At 43.9% G+C, this 20,313-nt stretch overlaps 1 pseudogene; it reads right to left on the bottom strand.

Annotated features, from left to right (window-relative positions):
• LOC137544654 (uncharacterized) overlaps positions 1-20,313 on the bottom strand; it is a 79,209-nt pseudogene that overhangs the window by 12,475 nt on the left and 46,421 nt on the right.

The following is a 20,313-nucleotide window of genomic DNA, read 5'->3' as shown; positions in this document are numbered from 1 at the left end:
GAATGAGGAAGAAGAGTAAAGTGGTAGACACTAGACAGGTGAAGTATTAATGCACAGCATATGGGGGGCGGGGAGCGGGGGACTTTGATACATTTTCGTTTGGGGGATTCAGCCGGGGGGTTCCGTCACATTTGTTCTCGATTATCGCAGCCCTTACCCCCTGCCCAAAATTGGTTTTATTGTAAACTAGGCATGCTCTTGGTGGCACCGATTTTTAAAATATCAATAATAATTGTCTTATCTGAAGGTTGATTGGCCAAGTCTACAGATGTATGGCCACCTTTAGCTAGAGCAGTGTACATTCCAGAGTGATACGTGAACTGATAAGCGGTAAGTGCTCTGATCTTCGGGGATAGAGAGAGGGTTTTTTTTTTACTAACACCACTATTTTTTTCATGGACTTTACTGACAGACCAGATTTGTTGACCTATTTACTGACTGTCAGTAAATTTACTGGCGGTTGGCAACACTGCTCCACACCCTTTTCTGTATTTGAACCCCAGTCACCCAATAACCAACTGTACCAGGTTTGAGGCTTGTACCATTAACAGTTCAAGAATGGTAGCAATTAAATATTCCCCTTGAAAAGCAATAGGTGGATCCTAATTTTGTAGGCTCCACCCACTTTTCTGAATATTAATCCTCCCAGTCACCCAGTGACCAACTGTGCAAAGTTTAAAAACCCTGCCATTAACAATGTAAGAATGGCTGCAGTTTACATTTTACCAGTGAAATTTGTATTTGTCTCCACCCACTGATGACCCGGCGTTGCCCGGGTATGTATTTGACTGGTGTGGGCTCCGCCCACTTTCTAACCCTAACGCACAAACACTCAATGACTAAGTTTGTGAGATTTGGGGTCCTTGGCATCAATAATTTGTATATTCCCATAGAAATTAAACAAATCAGATAGGCGGTTTGTGGCTCCGCTGACTCTCCAGCATTTGAACCCCAGTCACCCAATGACCAACTGTAGCAGGTTTGAGGCATCTGCTATTAACAGTGTAAAAATGGCAGCAATTTAAATATTCCACTTGAAAATCAACAGGTGAATTTTGATTGGCTATTATAGGCTCCAGCCACTTCCCTGAATATTAATCTCAGTCACCCAGTGACCATCTGGGCAAAGTTTGTGAACCCTGCCATAAACAAACAGTGTAAGAAGGGCTGCAGTTTACACTTTCCCAGTGAAATTTGTTTTTGGCTCCGCCCACTTTTTGTAACCTGGACACAAAGTCACTACTCAATGACCAAGTTTGTGAGCTCTGGGGTCCTTGGCATCAATAATTTGTATTTTCCCATGAAATGAAACAAATCTGATTCACTGTTTGTGGCTCTGTCCCCTTTTCTGAATTTAAACCCCAGTGACCCAATGACCAACTGTACCAGGTTTGAGGCTTGTGCCATAAGTGCAAGAATGGCAGCAATTTTAATATTCTCCTTCAAAAGTGACATGTGATTTTTGATTGCCATTTTTAGGCTCCTCCCACCTTTCTGAATATTAATCCCAGTCACCCAGTAACCAGCTATGCTAAGTTTAAGAACCCTGCCATTAACAGTGAAGAAGGGCTGCAGTTTACAATTTCCCAGAAAAATCTGTTTTTAACTCCACCCACTTTTTGTAACCTGGACACACAGTCACTACTCAATGACCAAGTTTGTGAGCTTTTGGGTTCGTGGCATCAAAATTGTGCTAATAGAAGCAGTTTATCCAGCAAAGAAATCTGGCTGTTTTTGGCTCCGCACCTTTACTGAATTTGAACATTTTTGCATTTTACCATTGAAATTAAACAAATCTAATTGGCTGTTTTTGGCCTGATCCCTTCAGAATTTAAACCCCAGTCTCCCAGTGACTGACTGTAGCAGATTTTAGGCCTCTGCCATTAAGAGTGCATGAATGGCAGCAATGTAAATATTCCCCTTGAAAATCAAAAGGTGAATTTTGATTGGCTGCTGTAGGCTCCACCCACTTTTCTGAATATTAGTCCCAGCCACCCAGTGGCCAACTGTGTCACGTTTGAGAACCCTGCCAATAACAGAATGGCTGAAATCAATCTAACAAATCTGATTGGCTGTTTGTGGCTCCACCCCTTTAGTGAATTTGGACCCTAGTCACTCAATGACTGACTGTATCAGGTTTGAGGCCTCTGCCAGTAACAGTGTGAGATTGGTAGCAATGGGAATATTCCCCTTGAAAATCAATAGGTACATTTTGATTGGCTGTTGTAGGCTCCACCCACATTTCTGAATATTCATCCCAGTCACCCAGTGGCCAATTGTGTAAAGTTTGGGAACCCTGCCATGTTAAAAATGTAGTTGTTGGCACCGCCCACTTTTTCTAACCTTGACATACAGTCACTCAGTTATCAAGTTTATCGGCTTTGGGGTCCTTGGTATCAATACTTTGTATATTCCCATTGAAAAATAAACAAATCTGGCTGTTTGTGGCTCCGCCCCCCTTTCCGAATTTGGACCCCAGTCACCCAGCGACCAACTGCACCAGGTTTGAGGAATCTGCTTTTCACAGTATAAGAGAATGGTAGCAGATGAAATATTCCCTTTGAAAATCAAAAGGTGAATTTTTATTGGCTGTTGTAGGCTCCACCCACCTTCCAAAATCTTAATCTCAGTCATCCAGTGACCAACTGTGCAAAGTTGGAGAACCCTGCCATTAACGGTGTAAAAATGGCTGCAGTTTATATTTTCCCAATAAAAGTTTTTTTGGCTCCGCCCACTTTTTGTAATCTGGACACACAGTCACTCAATGACCAAGTTTGTGAGCTTTCAGGTTCCTGGCATAAAAAATATGTGAATGGAAGCAGTTTATTCACCAAGGAAATCTGATTGGCTGTATGTGGCCCCGCCCCTTTAGTGAATTTGGACCCCAGTCACCCAATGACCGACTGTAGCAGGTTTGAAGCCTCTGCCAATAAAAGTGTAAGAATAGCAGCAGTTTAAATATTCCCTTTGAAAATCAATAGGTGAATTTTGATTGGCTGTTGTAGGTTCCACCCATTTTCTTGAATTGTAATCGTATTCACCCAGTGACCAAGTGTACCAAGTTTGAGAACCCTGCGATTAACAGTCTAAGAATGGCTGCAGTTTACATTTTCCCATTTAAATGAATGGCTGAAATTTGATTGGCAGTTTTATGCTCCGCCCACTTTTCCTGGATTTGTAACCTCGGTCACCAAGTGACCAACTGTGCCATGTGTGGGGACTGTGGCTTGATTACTGTGAGAATGGGAGCCTTTTACATTTTTTCCATTGACTTGAATGGGTGAAATCTGATTTGCTGTTTGTAGCTCCGCCCACATGTGCAGGGGGGCCGCGAGACCCCCAGAACATATCATCTTAGGTAGTAAGGGATCTGTGTACTAAGTTTCATTCAAATCGGTCAAGCCGTTTTCGCGTGATCGCGGCACATACATACAAACACACACACACACATACATACATACATACATCCGATTTTATATATATAGATACACAGTGGCTTGCAAAAGTATTCGGCCCCCTTGAAGTTTTCCACATTTTGTCACATTACAGCCACAAACATGAATCAATTTTATTGGAATTCAACGTGAAAGACCAATACAAAGTGGTGTACACGTGAGAAGTGGAACGAAAATCATACATCATTCCAAACATTTTTTTACAAATAAATAACTGCAAAGTGGGGTGTGCGTAATTATTCAGCCCCCTTTGGTCTGAGTGCAGTCAGTTGTCCGTAGACATTGCCTGATGAGTGCTAATGTCTAAATAAAGTGCACCTGTGTGTAATCTAAGGTTGTCTTAGAGAATATTGGGAGCAACAACACCATGAAGTCCAAAGAACACACCAGACAGGTCAGGGATCAAGTTATTGAGAAATTTAAAGCAGGCTTAGGCTACAAAAAGATTTCCAAAGCCTTGAGCATCCCACGGAGCACTGTTCAAGCGATCATTCAGAAATGGAAGGAGTATGGCATAACTGTACACCTACCAAGACAAGGCCGTCCACCTAAACTCACAGGCCGAACAAGGAGAGCGCTGATCAGAAATGCAGTCAAGAGGCCCATGGTGACTCTGGATGAGCTGCAGAGATCTACAGCTCAGGTGGGGGAATCTGTCCATAGTACAACAATTAGTCGTGCACTGCACAAAGTTGGCCTTTATGGAAGAGTGGCAAGAAGAAAGCCATTGTTAACAGAAAAGCATAAGAAGTCCTGTTTGCTGTTTGCCACAAGCCATGTGGGTGACACAGCAAACATGTGGAAGAAGGTGCTCTGCTCAGATGAGACCAAAATGGAACTTTTTGGCCAAAATGCAAAACGCTATGTGTGGTGGAAAACTAACACTGCACATCACTCTAACACGCCATCCCACTGTCAAATATGGTGGTGGCAGCATCATGTTCTGGGGGTGCATCTCTTCAGCAGGGACAGGGAAGCTGGTCAGAGTTGATGGGAAGATGGATGGAGCCAAATACAGGGCAATCCTGGAAAAAAACCTCTTGGAGTCTGCAAAAGACTTGAGACTGGGGCGGAGGTTCACCTTCCAGCAGGACAATGACCCTAAACATAAAGCCAGGGCAACAATGGAATGGTTTAACACAAAACGTATCCATGTGTTAGAATGGCCCAGTCAAAGTCCAGGTCTAAATCCAATCGAGAATCTGTGGCAAGATCTGAAAACTGCTGTTTACAAATGCTGTCCATCTAATCTGACTGAGCTGGAGCTGTTTTGCAAAGAAGAATAGGCAAGGATTTCAGTCTCGATGTGCAAAGCTGGTAGAGACATACCCTAAAAGACTGGCAGCTGTAATTGCAGCAAAAGGTGTTTCTATAAATTATTGACTGAGGGGGCTGAATAATTATGCACACCCCACTTTGCAGTTATTTATTTGTAAAAAAAGACCAGCAATAACTATATATAGAGCGGCGCTCTCCGGCGCCACCCACCGCTGATCAACCAATGGCCACTTGTTCTGAGATCAGCTGACCCACCTGGTCAGCTGATCCCTGCTCGTTTGTCATAAAAGTTCTGCCTCTCAGCGCGCGCGCGCGTATTCCTCAGTCTGTGTGCACTAACAGGCCCAGCCACCTTAGACGCACGCTGCTGCGTGCAAACCCCCGCGCTGGACGCGGAATCAGCCGCCTTGCCGCCAGTCCGCGTGGCAGCTTCTCCGCAATCTATTACACTGAGATTAATATTCAGAAAAGTGGGTGGAGCCTAAAAAAGCCAATCAAAATTCACCTGTTGATTTTCAAGGGGAATATTTAAATTGCTGCCATTCTTACACTGTTAATGGCCCAAGCCACAAACCTGGTACAGTTGGTCATTGGGTCACTGGAGTTCAAATTCAGAGAAGGGAGCGGAGCCACAAACAGATTTGTTTCATTTCACTGGGAAAATACAAATTATTAATGCCAAAGACCCCAAAGCTCATAAACTTGGTCATCGAGTGACTGTATGTTAAGGTTACAAAAAGTGGGCGAAGCCAAAACGAAATTTCACTAGGAAAATATAAACTGCAGCCCTTCTTACACTGCTAATGGCAGATTTCTCACTGGGTGACTGAGTTTAATATTCAGGGAAGTGGGTGGAGCCTATAATAGCCAATCAAAATTCACCTGTTGATTTTCAAGGAGAATATTTAAATTGCTGCCATTTTTACACTGTTAATAGCAGATGCCTCAAACCTTCTACAGTTGGTCATTGGGTGACTGGGGTTCAAATGCTGGAGAGGGGCGGATCCACAAACAACCTGATCTGTTTAATTTCCATGGGAATATACAAATTATTGATGCCAAAGACCCCAAAGCTCACAAACTTGGTCATTGAGTGTTTGTGTGTTAGGGTTAAAAAAAAGGGCGGAGGCAACACCAGCCAAATACATACCCGGGCAACGCTGGCCAATTAGCTAGTATATATGTATGTATGTGTGTATATATATATATATATATATATATACACACACACACACACACAAATAAACACACAATGCCTTAAAGGATATATGAGCTGAACTAAATGTCTACAGATTTACTTACCTGGATTTACCTCTAGAAGCCCTCGCTGCAACTCCACTCGCAGCCGGTCTCCCGGGGTCCACTCCATAGCAGCTGCTGTGCATGTGTGAGTGTGTTTGGTGGGCAGTATAGAAGGGACCCCAGAAGAGAAGCGGGAAAAAAGGGCGCATATGGCTAATGGATAGAAGGGTGCCGCCATAGGCAGTAATACAAAATATCGGCAATTGGGCGCCCGAGAAATAGCAATTGCAGGGATCGTGTCAACAAAAGTTTTCATTTACAGAATAAGGTTTATTACAAATATCATTTGCATATATTCAGCAGTGATGCCTTGTGGAAGACATCTCAAGCTCACTCCAACCTGAATTATCGCAAATTCTTTTTGTTTTAACCACTTAATGACCAGCCAAAGCGATAGGCGGCGGCTGGTCGCAGTGGTGTTTCCATGGAAACGGGCGGCTGTTTCCTGTCAGTTCACCGAGGGAGTCTCCGTGAACAGCCTGCGAGACTCCGATCGCGGCTCGCAGGCGAAATGTAATTTAATAATGTGTTTACATCGCACGGCACTGCTGTCACAGCAGCGCCATAAAGAAGTTCGGCGATCTCCGTCCTCTGATTGGCCGGGGATCGCCGGCATCTGATAGGCTGAAGCCTATCTGAGGCGGTACAGGACGGATCGCTGTCCTGTACCGCCTATTCTGAGGAGGAGAGGAAAGGAAGGAGAGGGAGGGGGGAATAGCACTGTGGAGGGGGGCTTTGAGGAGCCCCCCCCCCCGCTACAGACAGATAGCCCGCGGCGATCAGACCCCCCCAGCAGGACATCCCCCTAGTGGGGGAAAAAGGGGGGGAAGTCTGATCGCCCTGCCTGCCACACAATCTGTGCTGGGGGCTGAAGAGCCCACCCAGCACAGATCATTCAAAATTCCTGCGGTCCTTAAGTGGTTAAGAAAGCAAACTTTTGTTTTACAAATTAGTTTTGACTTTCGGTTTAACTTATTTTATCGGTTTCAAATTTCACTTTCAGGAGGGTAACAAGTAAATTTTCGTTTACACTTATTTTATCATTTTAAAATTTAAAACTACGTCCAGGAATCATGCACGCTACCACTCGCTCCCGCAGCCGATCGCGCACGTGTACGCGCGCTCCTGGCCCACGGTTTGTTAGCCAGGCAATCAGTGAATCGGGCTATGGTGCCCGATCACTGATTCCTCTCCCCCGCTGAAAAAGCAACAGCTTCTCTCGGAAGCTGCGCCTTTTCTGGCTGTTACCTCCCCCGTGCGTCGCTCTAAGCGTATGTTACGCTTGGAGTGACGTCATGTAAACAAACCCATCTTGTGGCCAAAAAGTAATACTACAGCTAAAAGTAAAAAAAAAAAAAATTAACACACATTTACACTATAAACATATTGTTTACATCCCACCCTCCCAAAACTACCCAAATAAAATGTTTAATATAAAAAAAAAACCATTACAATAAAAAAAACAACATGCAAATATTTACCTAAGGGTCTAAACTTTTTAAATATCAATGTAAAGATGATATATTTCTATATTTTTTTTTATTTTAAACTTGTAAATAGTGATAGATGCAAAACGGAAAAAATGCACCTTTATTTCCAAATAAAATATTGTCGCCATACATTGTGATAGGGACATAATTTTAACGGTGTAATAACCGGGACATATGGGTAAATACAACGTGAGTTTTAATTATGGAGGCATGTATTATTTTAAAACTATAATGGATGAATACTGACAAATGATTTTTTCCGTTTTTTTCTTATTCTTCCTGTTAAAATGCATTTACAGTAAAGTGGCTCTTAGCAAAATGTACCCCCCAAAGAAAGCCTAATTGGTGGCGGAAAAAACAAGATATAGATCAGTTCATTGTGATAAGTAGTGATAAAGTTATAGGCTAATGAATGGGAGGTGAACATTTCTCAAGTGAAAACGACGGAACGCGAATGGGTTAAATATTGTTTTCAAGCTTATTGTATTAGAAATACATCGCTTTTGGTATTAACCTTGTTTTCAGAATTATAATGCGTCAATTATAGCTTTCAGATTTATTATCTTACTAATATATTGCTTTTCATATTACCGTTATTTTAAGATTTTTAATGCGTATGTGATTGTAAGGCTATTATTTCTATTGTAAATATATACAGTGGGATGTGAAAGTTTGGGCAGCCTTGTTAATAGTCATGATTTTCCTGTATAAATCGTTGGTTGTTTTGATAAACAATGTCAGTTAAATATATCATGTAGGAGACACACACAGTGATATTTGAGAAGTTAAATGAAGTTTGCTGGATTTATAGAATGTGTGCAATAATTGTTTAAATAAAATTAGGCAGGTGCATACATTTGGGCACGGTTGTATTTTATTGATTCCAAAACCTTTATAACTAATTATTGGAACTCAAATTGGCTTGGTAAGCTCAGTGACCCCTGACCTACATACACAGGTGAATCCAATTATGAGAAAATATTTCAGGGAGTCAATTGTAAGTTTCCCTCCTCTTTTTATTTTCTCCGAAGAGTAGCAACATGGGGGTCTCAAAACAACTCTCAAATGACCTGAAGACAAAAATTGTTCACCATCATGGTTAAGTGGAAGGATATAGAAAGCTGCCTCAGAGATTTAAGCTGTCAGCTTCAACAGTTAGGAACATATTGAGGAAATAGAAGACCACAGGCTCAGTTCAAGTTAAGGCTCGAAGTGGCACACCAAGAAAAATCTCGGCTGAACAGAAGCAACGAATGGTGAGAACAGTCAGAGTCAACCCACAGACCAGCACCAAAGACCTACAACATCATCTTGCTGCAGATGGAGTCACTGTGCATCGTTCAACCATTCGGCGCACTTTATACAAGAAGTATTGTATATACGCTGTAACTTTTTCTATACATAATATTTTATTGTGTACATAATTTGAAGGCTATTTATTCTATTAAAAATATATAAATTATTTTATACATGTTATTTGTAGTGAAATATTTTATGGATTAAATATATTATTGTTTTTATGCGTGTACGGGTGTTTGTGTAGTGGGGATGGTTAGTGTTAGGGACCAACAGGGGGATGGTTAGGGTTAGGCACCACCAGGGGGTGGTTAGGGTTAGGCACCACCAGGGGGTGTCTTAGGGTTAGGCACCACCAGGGTGGTGGTTAGGGTTAGGCACCACCAGGGGAGTGGTTAGGCTTAGGCACCACCAGGGGGTGCTTAGGGTTAGGCACCACCAGGGGAGTGGTTAGGCTTAGGCACCACTAGGGGGGTGGTTAGTGTTAGGCACCACCAGGGGGGTGGTTAGGGTTAGGCACCACCAGGGGCATGGTTAGGTTTAGGCAGCACCAGGTGTGTGGTTAGGCACCACTGGTTGGTGGTTAGGGTTAGGCACCACCAGGGGCTGCTTAGGGTTAGGCACTACCAGGGGAGTTTTAGGCTTAGGCACCACCAGGGGGTGGTTAGTGTTAGGCTTCACCAGGGGGGGGTGGTTAGGGTTAGGCACCACCAGGGGGGTTTTAGGGTTAGGCACCACCATGGGGGTGGTTAGGTTTAGGCACCACCAAGGGGTGGGGATATTTCCGATATTTTTTTTTGTTATAGACGGTATTTTGCCGTTTTATTTCCATTTATTCAACATATTTAGCACTTGATTTTCATTTATAAGCTATAAACAAAAAATATTGCGTTAGATAAAAACTTTCGGCTATATACCGCGCCCTTTTTTCCAGGCGCCCTTTTTGTATGTACATCCCCAGAAGACTGGCTTGAAGCCAGTGGCATAGCTAAGGAGCTGTGGGCCCCAATGCAAGTTTTACATTGGATCCCGCCCAAGCACTCTATGCATAATAATTGATACGGCGCACCAAAACCTGCCAATGGCAACTACAGTGTCAGAGGTGCAAGAAGGGGATGGGGAGCAGCTTGTTAACGATTACCACTATTCAAAGTATCTATAGAAGTGATTATTATGAGGACAGGACCAATAGAGAGCTAATACTGCAGTTGAGGGAGGGTCCTACGGTGCCCCTCTGGCCCAAGGGCCCCGATGCGGTTGCAACCTCTGCAACCCCCATTGCTACACACCTGTTTGGAGCGGAGCTACAGTGAGGGTCACAGAGACTTCTAGGGGCTGGAGGAACCCCAGGTAAGTAAATCTGCAGACATGTATCATAGTGAGTAACAGCTATAACCTGCTCTTTACTTACTATAACAATAGGTCAGCATTAGGACCCTTCAGACTGACTTCTGGGTGGGATCCTTATCACTATTGTTGCTGAGAAAGGAGGGGTTAGGGAGATGGCTGATCTGCAATTACTCCATAAGCTGTGTACCCACGTCACAATTTTAGTGACGATTCTTCCTCCGACTAGTGATTTTTTTGAGCAACATTTCAACCGTCTCACATGTGTACAAGCGCACAATCACGCGAGCGTCGCTTCGCATCGTGCGGAGATAACGACCGTCACAGCAGAACGGATCTTTAAGATCCCCGACAAGACACACAAAGAGCAGCGACTTCCCATTCGTGCCTATTGTGTAATGTCATGTGAAGAGGCGTCACTTAATGACCGAGGTCAAGGGGACATTGCTGGACCCATTGGGTGGTAACTAGGAAGCTTTATTCTCACTTCTTCCCTGCCCTCTAATCTCTGCTCACAGCCCCATCAGGAGGAGGGGGGGGGGGGGGGCTGTACACTACACAGAAGCTATCGCCTGCTCTCATACTTTGAGCACAGCTGCAGCATGTGTCTGCCAGAGCCTGTGAGAGGGATTGAGAGACACTCGGGAAGGGGAGGAAGCCACCTTTCAGGGAGCAGGTGCCTGTAGGAATGAGCCTAGGTTATTCTATTGTAAATCCGGCCCTGTGTGTCAGACTTCAGGTTGTTACTATACGACTCCTCCTCACACCGAGCTCTACTTACAGTGTCTGTGTGTCCTCTGCTGCTGCTGCTGTTGTGGAGAGGCTTGTGACGTGTGCAGAAAGTGCGGAAGTCTTCCACTTCCTCCTGCTTCTTCTCTCTTCCTACTTCACCTCCCAGGTAAATCACACCTAGTTAAAGAGACACAACACTTCTCTGTGATGAGCACCTAAGTGCAGATATCTTCTCAAACGAACTTCCCCTAAGTGAGCTTCATTAATGGCGTCGGCTTTTTGGGGGCATCAAGCATTTAATTCATACCTCCTAACTTTTTCGGATAAGAAAGAGGGACACTTTAAAGTGTACCTCAGATAGGGCAAAAGGAAAAATGTATACATACCTGCATACCTCCCAACTTTTTGAGATGACAAAGAGGGGCACTTAAGCCACACCCCTAATCACACCCCGTGACACCCCTAGCCATGCATACCATACAGATTTCATAAGAAAAATAAGTTGTTTTATCATTCAAACCACACTGGTCCTTTCTATCCTGTTTCATTTTCCATCATAGTAACATTTTAAAATTAGTAATATATCAATTTAAAGTATGGGAATAAAGTTTAAAGTCAATCAAACACATTTTTAGTAGAGACATACATATATTTACATAGAAAGAGGGACAAAGTCCTGAAAGAGGGACAAATGAGAGGGAAAAAGGGACAGTTGGGAGCTATGTACCTGGGATTTCCTTCAGCTCCCTCCAGGCTGATTGCTCCCTTGCAGCCTGCAACGTCTGAAACTGTCCCCAGAAAAATCTCCAGTTGGGGGGGGGGCAGATGGTGCTCCGGCAGGCAGAGTGAGTGAGTGCGTGCGTGTATGTGTTGTGCCCGGCGCCGCACCCACCCATGACATCGCATCATGGCAGAACTGCCCCTGGCCTCTCTTCAGCTGCATCGTCTCTCTCCTCTACGCCTTCCGATTGGCCAGCGGCCGCAGCAGAATGTGATGGGACGCGGCGCATTCTACAGCTGCTGGCCACAAAATTGAATGGGACTCGATCACCAAGTAGGTGGTTGCGATCTACCTATTGGACACCTCAGATTTAAATGATAGAAATAACATTTAAAGGATATCAAACACATTTTCAGTAGAAAAATACATTTATTTCCATAGATCTGGACATAAGTCCTGATAGAGGGACATATGAGGAGGACAGAGGGAGCTATGTATACACATATTACACAGATCTGCACATCAGTCTTGAAGAGGGACAAATGAGGAAAGAAGAGAGACAGAGGGATTTGTTCCCAAAGGCAAAACACATCTCTTTTATTATAAATGGGATTTAAATTAAAGTATGACATCTCAAAATAACACAATCATTAAAAAAGAAATAACACAAAATATTGAGAATGTCCCTTTTCAAAAGTTAGCATTCCTTTAGGATAGGGGTTCTCAAACTGGGTGGCGCGCAGGGGCGTAGCAATAGGGGTTGCAGAGGTTGCGACCGCATCGGGGCCCTTGGGTCAGAGGAGCCCCAAAGGGCCCTCCCTCAACTACAGTATTAGCTCTCTATTGGTCCTGTGCTCATAATACTCACTTCTATAGATACTTTGAATAGTGGTAATCATTAAGAAACTATTCCCCATCCCCTTCTTGCACCTCTGACACTGTAGTTGCCATTGGCAGGTTTTGGTGCGCCGTATCAATTGTCAAGTATAGAGTGCTTGAGGGGCCCCATTGTAAAACTTGCACCGGGGCCCACAGCTCCTTAGCTACGCCACTGGTGGCGCGGCACTTTGGTGCACTTCGAGCACCTCCCAGGGGTGCCTCAATGTTCATCCCTATACTTTGTGCATTGCCATCAGGTAATGCAACCTCACACTGGTATACAACGCAGCTGCATTACCTGCCAGGTAACCTTGAGTTCCAGCAGCCGTGGTTCAAGTTGGCCATCAAGGAATCGGGCTGGAGCAACAGATCAGTGCGGCTTGGCCTGGAAAGGAAAAGTTTGTTCAGCTAACGGGGTTCTGTTAAGCTTGGAGGTGTAATCTCCACAGTCAGCATGCAACACATAAGCTGACGTGAAGGAGGTACACACACCAGCACAAGGAATCAGGATATCCCCAGTTTAGTGGAGGAGAGGACTGACTCTAATAGGAGATTGTGGTGCACAGAGCCGGTGCAGATCCAAACAGCCACAAACAACACTTTCGTAATAACGTCTCAGCGCAAAGTAGCGCTGAGCGCATAACCAGGACTGAGGAGATCAGGACAGGTAGACAGAATGAACGCTTGCTTAACTAGCCACTACTTAGTGACAGCAAGCGTCCACAATAAAACAGACTGGAATGAGGTAGCCAATGCGTTTGCAGCAATGGCGTGCCTCACAAAGACAGGACAGGATAGTCAGGAAATAGCAGGATCAAGATAGATGAACGTAACACAGATAAATATACAATAAGTATGATTTCCTAGCGTATTACAATTACAGCTATCAATGAAACTATTTGTAACGTCTGACTAACATATGTATATATCGGCAATGAACCGATATATGACATAAGCAGGAACTCTGACTAAGACTGGAGTAATACAGGGAACAGGACTCAGAAGGATTCGCTATCTCTTCGCAGAGATGAACGCAATCCACAAACAGGACCAGGAACAGGATAACTAGCTCAGCGTGCTGGAACGCTGACTAACGGAACACAGGATATAAACAGTTCGTGTACGTATATATCAGCGACACTGATGTATCAACGTAACACGAATACAAGGAAAATAATAAACGTGCAAGTATGCGTATATATTGGCGATGAACCAATATATGACACAAGACAAGCAAAGTAACAACTTCTAGAAACAAGAGCAGAACTAGGAGGACTCGCTGACCCCTTCGCAGGAGTCAGCGCAGTCCACACGGACTAGGAACGAGGTGGGGCACGGGCAGAGTAACAGACTGAATCTGAGACTATGGTAGCCCATCAAGCATTGCAGGAAGCAGTTCTTTATACTGAGGTCATCCAATGGGAGCAGACCTGCAGATTCCCACACAAGTGAATGGTAATTAATCACAGGCTGACAGCAGGAAAAGGTAGACAATGATATGCAGCCTGCAGGAAAGGGATTGCCCCTCCATTGCAGCAGACAATGTTTGTGTACACAAAAGCATATTAAACTGTCATTAACTTCAGAGCGACTGCAGATGGAATCAGCAACTAGTTTAAGTGCAAACCAAACTATGCAAGAAAATGCATGTAATGACATCAGAACTGCTTGGGTTACAATACCACTGCAGCCAGCAGTAAACGCTGCAGACATGATCATAACATTACCCCCCCCCCCCCCTTAAAAGCGGATACCAGACGCTTTTCAAAACTGAAATTCCCAACAAAACAATCTGACTGATAATTCATGATGACCGGGACAGCCCGGCAAGACCAAATTCCAGAATCAGTCCCCACAAGACTGGACCCATCAGAACCAGAACCTACAGAACCATGCCCGTCAGCACTACAAGCCTCAGTGTGATACCCATCAGAACCACGACTTCCAGAAAAAAGCCCCCAGAAACTCTCTGAGCGATACCCACCGCCTTCCGGGGACTGTCCAAAAACGCCAAAGCCTTTGCAATGCCCACCGGAACTGTCCCTACCAACACAAAACCCACCGTTGAACCAGTCCAAGGTACCAGGACAAGTTTCCTCAGAGATCTCCCAGAACACTTGGAAGCTCCAAAGAGATCCCCACAGGTCAGAACGCCCCTTAGGCTCATATGGAGAACTATCAAGAACCCCCATGGAACCCAGGGCAACTCTAGAGTCAGGGTCACAAGGACAAACATCAAGATCAGGGCTTTTAGGGACCAGAACCATCTCCGGGCATGCAGGCCAACCGGCAACATCAGAACATGTCTCCACTAGGGAAGCGTGTGAGCACGCCAACACAGACACACTTGGGCACTCTGGCATACGAAGCACATCTGGGCACACCGGCACAAGAGAGACCTCTGGGCATGTCAAGGAACTGCGAACCTCAAAGTCAGTCAAGGTAGGACCCAAACCAGGACTGGGCAAAAAAAAATCATCATGACTAGACTTCACAGTTACTGGATTCTCACTAAAAAATGCAGGATCAGACTTAGATGTCTCTGATTCCAGCAAGGTTATTAACAAATCATGTTCAGGGGCATTTACAAGACAGGACAAATCTTCTGATGTATGCACCGAACTAGACAGGGTTCCCATAACTTCTTCTGGACTAGACAGAGACTCATCAAATACACTGGATTGGAGCTCATGAAGGGCTGCAAAACAAGTCAGTAGTGCAGCAATCCCCACTGAACTAGGCAAAACTGAGTAACTCACTGGACAGAAAGGGGACTCTGGAACTTCTGCCACACCAGCCAGAGAACCAGAATTTTCCAGGATACAGGGCTGGGATTCAGAAACACTCATTAACCCGGACTGAAATTCTGAGATTTCTATTATTTTTTCCAGCGAGTCAGAATTATCCATGTTACAGGGCAAGACTTTTGAAACATTCAGAGGACAGGGATGGAGTTCCTCGGCTGTTACAACACTGGAGAGGGACTCAACAACATTGGTTAAATCAGACTGTGTACAGGGCAAGGTATCTAACACACTTGCTGACAAGGACAATATTTCAATGGCTTCTGCTTCGCTGGGCAGAAATTCATCAAGTTTTATTAGAGCAGACTGTAATTCCAAAACAGCTGCTAGACAAGTGAATATTACTGCAACACCAACTGAGGTAAGCAGTGCCTCAGACTCCTCTGCTAGAGGGTTTGAAGTATCCAAAGTACTGGGTGAAGCATAAGACTCTGCGACCACAGCTTCACTGGACAGGATCACTGAACAGTCCATATTGCAGGGCAAAACCATGGAAGCACCTGCTGGACAGCATAATGATTCTGTGACCTGAGTTTCATTGGAGAGATCTACTGCACAATTCATGGTACAGGGCAAATTTACTGGGACATTTTCTGAACACGGTAATAATTCTGCGATTTCGGATTCACATAGCAGACGCTCTGAGTTATTCACGAAGCTAGAGTGAGGTGTAGAAACAGGAAGATCAAAACACAATGTTTGCGCATCTAAATCACCATTCAATTGTGAAATTAGAAAATTCAGATGCTGGGGTTCTGAGGTTTCTGGACAGGATTGCTGGGACTCGGAAACTGATGTAGTGCATCTATTGACATCTGCTGGATCAGACAGGAGTTGAACTTTATTAACACAGGTAATTTCTGCAGAAGTGTTTGCAGAGACAGGCAAGATTTTTCTGGTGTCTGTTTCACTGAACAAAGACTCATGAGTACTGGCTAGGCTGGACTCAGAAGTCAGCAGGACCTCTGGATTCTCTGCTGAGAAATGTGTGCAGGGCAAAGTTAAGAAAGTATCAGTGGCTTCTGTTTTACTGGGAAGTAACACTGAGTTATCCATGGTACAGGGTGGAGTTACGGGAACATTCACAAGACATGGCAGGGACTCAGTAACTGGAGAAGTGGAACAGTCTCCAATTGACAGTGTGCCTTCCCTGGTATCAACTGATTGAATCGCATAAAAATCGTCCAAAATCATTTCCCACACATCGATCAATGGAGCCACAAGGTCATACCCACACACACCAGTTTTTATTAGGTTATAGGCAGACTTAATGCATGCATTCAATACTAATTCACTTTTTGCACTGTAAAATTGACAAAATGAACTTGAATCATTCTTCCATTCATTGACCAGAGCTTCCATCTCTCCTTTCTCAAATGGAGGATTCCAAGCATACTTAACAGGCAGATCACAGTTTGCAAATGTGGTTTTGGCAGAAACATACATTGGATTATTTAGCAGGCGATTGGCAGATTTCTTATTCCTAAGGATCTCCAATACCTGTAGCAAGTGTTGGACTGTAGTGTATGCAAATTTTTCTTGCTGCACGAATAGATTGATTTGTTCAATACTCTGTAATATATCCTCATAATCATACTCAGATAATTCTTTTAAACAAAAATCTTTATTTTCCCTAGCCAGTGATGAAAGTTCATTAGTAGTTTCATAAGTCCATTTAACTCCCCTGAAAGACAATTGCATTTCATTATCTGTTAATGGCAGAATCTTATTGCAGGTCTGATGCGCAGTCGCTAAAGATAACGATTCTGCAGATTGGACACGTTTCTTAGAACGTTTGCGTTTTGCCTTTGACCTTGCTGTTTTTGGTGATTTATTCAAAGCTGCAGGAAAATTATCAGTAACACTTTCTGCTTGCTGCTTATTCTTGCAAGCAATTGAAGGAGCAGCTAATTGGCCTGCTGCCAGGAGTTCATTAAGAGGAAAAGGCAATGGATCTATGCGCAACCAATTGTGAATTACAAAAGCTATAAATTGCAAAGGACTTTGTCTAAACTGAGTGTGATCTAAGACATCGATTGCCCAATCAAAAAGTTTGCCCTTAAAAAGAGCACAAACGATCCAATCAGACCAGGTAGAAATTGCAGAAGCCTGAAAGTCGGGATTGGCCAGAACTTTAACCAATTCTGATATAAATTTGTCTGTAACTTCAGGACCAAGCTTTTCAAATTTTTTAAAGGAGCAGGACCCCTGACAAACAGTGTCATAATTTCTGGAAATTCCCCTCACAATAGGGATTGGTAATGGGGCTACCATAATGTTAAGCTTGGAGGTGTAATCTCCACAGTCAGCATGCAACACATAAGCTGACGTGAAGGAGGTACACACACCAGCACAAGGAATCAGGATATCCCCAGTTTAGTGGAGGAGAGGACTGACTCCAATAGGAGATTGTGGTGCACAGAGCCGGTGCAGATCCAAACAGCCACAAACAACACTTTCGTAATAACGTCTCAGCGCAAAGTAGCGCTGAGCGCATAATCAGGACTGAGGAGATCAGGACAGGTAGACAGAATGAACGCTTGCTTAACTAGCCACTACTTAGTGACAGCAAGCGTCCACAATAAAACAGACTGGAATGAGGTAGCCAATGCGTTTGCAGCAATGGCGTGCCTCACAAAGACAGGACAGGATAGTCAGGAAATAGCAGGATCAAGATAGATGAACGTAACACAGATAAATATACAATAAGTATGATTTCCTAGCGTATTACAATTACAGCTATCAATGAAACTATTTGTAACGTCTGACTAACATATGTATATATCGGCAATGAACCGATATATGACATAAGCAGGAACTCTGACTAAGACTGGAGTAATACAGGGAACAGGACTCAGAAGGATTCGCTATCTCTTCGCAGAGATGAACGCAATCCACAAACAGGACCAGGAACAGGATAACTAGCTCAGCGTGCTGGAACGCTGACTAACGGAACACAGGATATAAACAGTTCGTGTACGTATATATCAGCGACACTGATGTATCAACGTAACACGAATACAAGGAAAATAATAAACGTGCAAGTATGCGTATATATTGGCGATGAACCAATATATGACACAAGACAAGCAAAGTAACAACTTCTAGAAACAAGAGCAGAACTAGGAGGACTCGCTGACCCCTTCGCAGGAGTCAGCGCAGTCCACACGGACTAGGAACGAGGTGGGGCACGGGCAGAGTAACAGACTGAATCTGAGACTATGGTAGCCCATCAAGCATTGCAGGAAGCAGTTCTTTATACTGAGGTCATCCGATGGGAGCAGACCTGCAGATTCCCACACAAGTGAATGGTAATTAATCACAGGCTGACAGCAGGAAAAGGCAGACAATGATATGCAGCCTGCAGGAAAGGGATTGCCCCTCCATTGCAGCAGACAATGTTTGTGTACACAAAAGCATATTAAACTGTCATTAACTTCAGAGCGACTGCAGATGGAATCAGCAACTAGTTTAAGTGCAAACCAAACTATGCAAGAAAATGCATGTAATGACATCAGAACTGCTTGGGTTACAATACCACTGCAGCCAGCAGTAAACGCTGCAGACATGATCATAACAGGTTCACTTTCAATCTGTGGTGAGTGCCTAGAAGATTGACTCTTTATCCTTATCATGTTCATTGGGGGGGAATGGTGCTGCTTAATGGCTTGATAAGGGTCATTCACTGCTGTCTGTCTTTGGCTGGGTGCACACGTAGCAGTAACGCTACCTTTGCGGAAAACGCTGCATTTTTGCCTCTGCTTTTTTGATACATGCGTTTTTAAAAACGCTGGTTTTGTTGCATAATCTTCAAAGACGCATGAAAAGCGCACATGATAAAAGTCAATGGAAATGCAATGGTATGCGTTTTTCATGCGCTTTCTATGTGTTTTTGCATAAAAAAAAAATGTGATGTATTTCTGCTCCCTGTTTTCTTCCTAGTGATTTGCACAAAATGCAAAACAAAAACGCATACAAAACGCATATGCGTTTTTTATATGCGAACCACAAACGCATTAAAACACACGCAAAACGCTTAAAAATGCATCTGCGGTAAATAACCGCTAGCGCAGACGCACCAAAAATGCAGCAAAAACGCACACAATATTAACATAAAACATGACATAAAACGCAGCTTTTCATGTTATGTTATGTGCGCACCCAGCCTGAAGCTGCACGGGGAAAACACATTACAGTGTGCACTAGGCAATTGAATGACATTGGTTCTCAGTTTACCTGTGCAGAAAGCGAGGAGGGGGCCCACCCAAAGTTTTACAGGGAAGCCCAGTGATTTCTAGTTACGCCCCTGCAGGAGACTGAGATAGCCACTCCAGAACCTTCACTTTTTTGTGCTGTAGCCAATGATGGGGGATTTGTCCTAATGTTTGGGATCATTGTCATGTTGGAAAATCTAAGTGGCTGACATGCACAGCTTCTGGGCTGCTGCGTGAAAATTGTATTCCAGTATTCCCTTATAACATGCTGCATTCATCTTGCCATCAGCTCTGGCCAAATCCTCTGTGCCACTGTAGCTCACACATCACCAAAACATCCACTTCCATGCTTCACAGTAGGGAAAGTTTATTTTTCATCATAGGATAAGTCTTGCTGACTCTCCAAACATTTACTGTTGTGACTATAAAGTTGGTCTCATCACTTCAAATGACTTTGTTCCAGAAGTTTTGATGCTTGTCTTGGTGCCGTTTTGCATTTTGTTTTCAGGTGGACTATTTTACGACATTGGTGCAGTAATGCTTTTTTTCCTCTGGCAGCTTAACCATGCAGCCCATTTCTCTTCAAGTGCCTCCTTATTGTGCACCTTGAAACATCCACACTACTTTTCTATAGCGAATTCTGGATGTCAGCTGAAGTTATTTGCGGCATTTTCTTTGTATACTCAGCAATTTTCCATGCAGTTTTGGCTGAAATATTTGTTGGTCTGCATGACAGTAGCTTGGTGTCCACCAAACCCCTCAATTTCCATTTCTTCAGGAGCGTTTTAACACTGC

Source organism: Hyperolius riggenbachi, chromosome 2, assembly GCF_040937935.1.
Source record: "Hyperolius riggenbachi isolate aHypRig1 chromosome 2, aHypRig1.pri, whole genome shotgun sequence".
NCBI classification, from domain to species: domain Eukaryota; kingdom Metazoa; phylum Chordata; class Amphibia; order Anura; family Hyperoliidae; genus Hyperolius; species Hyperolius riggenbachi.
This window is presented reverse-complemented; position numbering and strand designations above follow the sequence as displayed.